Below are 5,084 nucleotides of genomic sequence, written 5' to 3'. Positions count from 1 at the left end.
AAAAAATGTTCATCATCACTAGCAATTAGAGAAATGCAAATCAAAACCACTCCAAGATTTTATCTCATTCCAATCAGAATGGCAGCTATTACGCATTCAAAAAACAATAAGTATTCACGAGGATGTGGGGAAGAAGGCACACTCACACACAGCTGGTGGGACTGCAAATTGGTGCAGCCAATATGGAAAGCAGTATGGAGATTTCTTGGAAAATTGGGAATGGAACCACCATTTGATCCAGCTATCCCTCTCCTCGGTCTATACCCAAAGGACTTAAAAACAGCATACTACAGGGACACAGCCACATCGATGTTTATAGCAGCACAATTCACAATGGCTAAACTGTGGAACCAACCTAGATGCCCTTCAGTAGACGAGTGGATAAAAAAAATGTGGCATGAGGGGAGTTGCACGGAAGATGGAAGGAGACCCTCATCGTTATACAGAATACATGTATGATGTTGTGATGAGAAAAAAAAAATAATTCCCCATCTTCTGCTCCTGAGCCCCTAATAACTTCTAATCATTTCCTTTCATATGAATTTGAATATTCTAGATACTTCATATAAGTGGAGGCATACAATAAAAAAATGTGGCATATATACACAATGGAATATTACTCAGCAATAAAAGAGAATAAAATCATGATGTTTGCAGGTAAATGGATGGAGTTAGAGAAGATAATGCTAAGTGAAGTTAGCCAATCCCCAAAAACCAAATGCTGAATGTTTTCTTTGATATAAGGAGGCTGAGTCATAGTGGGATAAGAAGAAGGAGCATGGGAGGAATAGACGAACTCTAGATAGGGCAGAGGGGTTGGAGGGGAAGGGAGGGGGCAGGGGGTAATTAATGATGGTGGAATGTGATGATCATTACTATCCAAAGTACAAGTATGGGGCTGGGGATGTGGCTCAAGCGGTAGCGCACTCACCTGCGGCCCGGGTTCGATCCTCAGCACCACATACAAACAAAGATGTTGTGTCTGCTGAAAACTAAAAAAAATAAATAAATATTAAAAAAAACAAAGTACAAGTATGAAGACATGGATTGGTGTGAATATACTGTGTACAACCAGAGATATGAAAAATTGTGCTCTATATGTGTAATAAGAATTATAATGCATTCTGCTGTCATATATAAATAAAAATAAATAAAAATCATCAGGATTAAGCCCTAGCATATCAATAATTATGTTAAATTTAATGGTTTAAATAATCCAAATAAAAGGCAGGTTGGCAGTGCAAATTTTAAAAAATGATCCAAATGTACATGGTATATAAGCAACTCACTTCAACTAACATGATGTAGGCAAGTTAAAAGTAAAATTATGGGAAAATATATATTGTGCAAACATTAAAGGAAAACAAATAGTGGAGTTGAGTACAATGAAAACTAAGAGCAACAGAGACATTACATGCAATAAAATAACCCACCAAGAAGACATCAAACCTAAATAAATGTGCATCAGACAATGGACAATTAAGATATGTGAAGCAAGAACTGATAAAATTGAAAGAAGAATTAGACAAATCTATAACTGTAGTTAGAGTCTTCAGTATCCCTTTCTCAACAATTGATAGAACAATGAGACAGACAATCATCGGAAAAACTCAATACCACCATTAACCAACAGTACATAATTGAGATTTATTAGATAGAATATTCTATTCAAAAGCAGCAGAAGGTACATTCTTTTCAATCACCTAACATTCGCCAAACACCTGAAAAGTAAACAACATTATTCTACATGATCCATGGGTCAAAGGGGAAGTAGCAAGTGAAATTTAAAAATTACACTGAACTCAATAAAAATTAAAATACAACAAATATATCAAAATATGTAGGGATATAGCTAAATGAGTGCTGAGAGGAAAATTCATAGCACTAAATGTTTTACATTGAAAAACAGGTCCCAAGTCAAGGATCTAAGCTCCCTCTTCAAGAACTTAGAAAAAGGAATTGCAAAATGAACCCAAAGCCAGAAGAAGGAAGGAAATAACGCTAAGAGAAGAAATCATTAAGATTGAAAATCAAAAAACTGAAACAGAAACATCAGTGGAACAAAAACCAGTTCTTTGAAAAGATCCATAAATTGATGAGCCTCTAGCAAGAGTGAAAAACTGAGAAAAGATACCAAAACCACTGTTAGGAACGAAAGGGGGGATGTCACCGCAGACCCTTAGCCCAGCTGCCCCGTGGTCACATGATCTGGCCTTGTCAACGTAACAGGAGGCAAGTAATGTGTGCTACATCCCTAACGCTTTTTTAAAATTTTCCTTTTAATTAATTAATTTATTTTAATTAGGTATATATGACAGCAGAAAGCATTTTGATTCGTTGTACACAATTGCAGCACAACTTTACATTTCTCTGGTCATACACGATGTAGCATTGCACCATATGTGCAGTCATACATGTACCTAGGGTGAGGATGTCCATCTCATTCCACCATCTTTCCTGCCCCCATGCACCCTCCCCACCGGCCCTCCCCTTTGCCCAAAGTTCCTCCATTTTTTTCCATGCCTCCCCGTTCCCTTTATGGATCAGCATCCACTTATCAGAGAGAACATTTGGCCTATGGTTTTGGGGGGTTGGCTTACTTTACTTAGCATGATATTCTCCAACTCCATTCATTTACCTGCAAATGCCATGATTTTATTATCTTTTAATGCTGAGTAATATTCCATTGTGTATATATACCACAGTTTCTTTATCCATTCATCTATTGAAGGGCATCTAGGTTGGTTCCACAGTTTAGCTTTCCTTAAAAGAAATCAGTAATCAGGGTTTGGTGTTTCTGGCCTATAATCCAAGCTATTGGGAAGGCTGAGATAGGAGGATCACAAGATCATAAGCCTGGGCAACTTCATGAGACCCTATCTCAAAAATTTAAAAAAACCAAACAAACATTGAAATAGGGCTAGGGATGTAGGTCAGTCGTAGACAATCCCTGGTACTGCAAAAAAAAAAAAAAAAAAAAAAATCATTAGTACATTAGTACTTTTGTCCCCTCCCCTTTCCATGACAATACAAGGTAAAGAAGTTGGTGAGACAGTTCTGTCAGTCAACTGTCCTTGGATGAAGCCCAGTACTGAACCACCCTCAGGAACATGTAGCGGATCTTCTCACATCCAGCAATTTTCCCACTACTTCCTTGTCATTCCTGGGACTTGGGAATCCTTCTATCCCACCTGAGCCACGATGGGCCCAGGGACCTTCACAAGACCATTTTGGGCCCCTACCCATCATCACTATCTGACCATTTCCTCTCCCAGGTCTTATTCCCATTGTTGAGATCCAGCATGTGACATCTGTGTTCCCGTCACTTCCTGTTATCCCATTGTTTTCTCTGAAGTGGCATCTGGCACCCTCTTCCATGGACACAGGCCCACGGAGGCAGCAAATGTGGGTCCTGTAGGCTTCTTTCCCCCTCATTCTCTGACTAGTACTAATGGGAGAAAGAGAGCAGAGAACACCAGGAGAAAAAGGTAGATTTGTCTATTTATCATGACATCACTGTCATCATTGTTGTCATGCCAGCCTCTCTCCAAGGCAGCAAGTTTTCACCTGCATAGGCAGAGCAGGGCCCAATATCCCAATCACCCGCTGGCTGAGAGGTATGAATCTTGCAATAAACAAATGCTCAAAGAATATTTTTACTGAGCCCCTGTTGTGAAGGCAGTCATGTGCTCACAGCAAGGGGACGTGAGGAACTCACAGATGAGACCAGCACAGGGAAGGCTGGTGGGTGCGAAGAGTGGAGAATGCAGAGCTGGGAATCTGTCTCCTTTGGGGTCCTGGCTCTGTCACCAGCAGTAGGCTGGCCATGAAGAATCTCCCTGAGCTGGGCTCGGTGGTGCACGCCTGTAATCCCAGTGGCTCAGGAGGCTGAGACAGAAGGATCCTGAGTTCAAAGCCAGCCTCAGCAACTTTCTTGATGTCCCAAGAAACTTGGAGAAACCTTGTCTCTAAATAAAATATAAAAAGTGCTGGGGATGTGACTCAGTGGTTAGGCATCTTGGATGCAATCCCCGGTACTGAAGGAAAAAAAAAAAAAAAAGGAGATCTCTGAGCCTCAGTTTCTATCAATACAGGGGAACAATAATACCTATCCTTCCTATTTTGTAATGAAGTGGTCTCTTTCTTTCTTTTTTTCCCTTTGAAAGGACACTAAAGTTTATTTAAGTCCAAAGTCAATAGAGATCTTTTATTGCATTACTGAAATATCAGATTAACTCCAGGACTGTTTCTGTGGCTGAACACGCTCAGATCTTATTTACCAGCCTGCTGAACTGTTCCTTTTTCAGAATCATAAATGCCATCCAAAATTTTTCCCATATTCTTGTTTTTCACTATAGGGGCTTGCTGACTTAAAACGGCTGAATTTGAAACAAGTTCAACATCATTTCAAAACTTCAATGATTAATTCATCTTTCTGAGCTTGAGACACTGAACAAGCAACACCTGCCCTCATCCAAACCCTGCAGATGTATTTTTCATCCAAGAAATTTCAGATTTCAACAAAGAGACCCATTCTCCTGAATAACGACGTTAATGGGGATGTATGCGTACATATTCCTCATCTTTTAATGGAAGCCCAGCATAACACCCTTGATCATGTTCTGTATATGACCACAGATCACGCGAACAGTGGCCAGTTCCCTTCTATTTCCCCACCATTTGTCAACCCGTAGCCTCTTCCTTTTCTTTCCAAGGAGGCTGAGTTCTACATTGATATGACTGAAATCCCTCCAGAGGGTTCCTCTTGAGCCCTTCACAATAACTGTGAGTCCCTTCAGAGTAATATCGGCATTTTCTGGAATGTCGACAGTGTGACTACTGAGAATGGTGTTCATTCTCACAGTAGATGCAGCAAAGAGAATGAAGTGGTCTCCTTCTACTTCAGAAATGGAAAGGACTCTGCACATATAGGGGTCATTATATTTAGTACAGGGAACAGTCAAGTTTGGGGACGGGGCACTTCGATTGGGTGGGAAGGGCCTTGAGTAGATAGACCTACCCAGGCAAAGCAGACCTCTGGTGATGAATTTCAGGAACAGGAGACCAGGTGGGCAGGGTTGAGG

General features: G+C 40.5%; 1 pseudogene; it reads right to left on the bottom strand.

The window, feature by feature from the left end:
* Positions 1–4,272: 4,272 nt before the first annotated feature.
* On the bottom strand, positions 4,273–4,856 carry LOC114089525 (large ribosomal subunit protein uL6 pseudogene; annotated as a pseudogene).
* Positions 4,857–5,084: the final 228 nt, after the last annotated feature.

Source organism: Marmota flaviventris, chromosome 4 (genome assembly GCF_047511675.1).
Source record: "Marmota flaviventris isolate mMarFla1 chromosome 4, mMarFla1.hap1, whole genome shotgun sequence".
Taxonomy (NCBI): domain Eukaryota; kingdom Metazoa; phylum Chordata; class Mammalia; order Rodentia; family Sciuridae; genus Marmota; species Marmota flaviventris.
The sequence above is the reverse complement of the archived record's forward strand: the minus strand, read 5'-3'. Positions and strand labels throughout refer to the sequence as shown.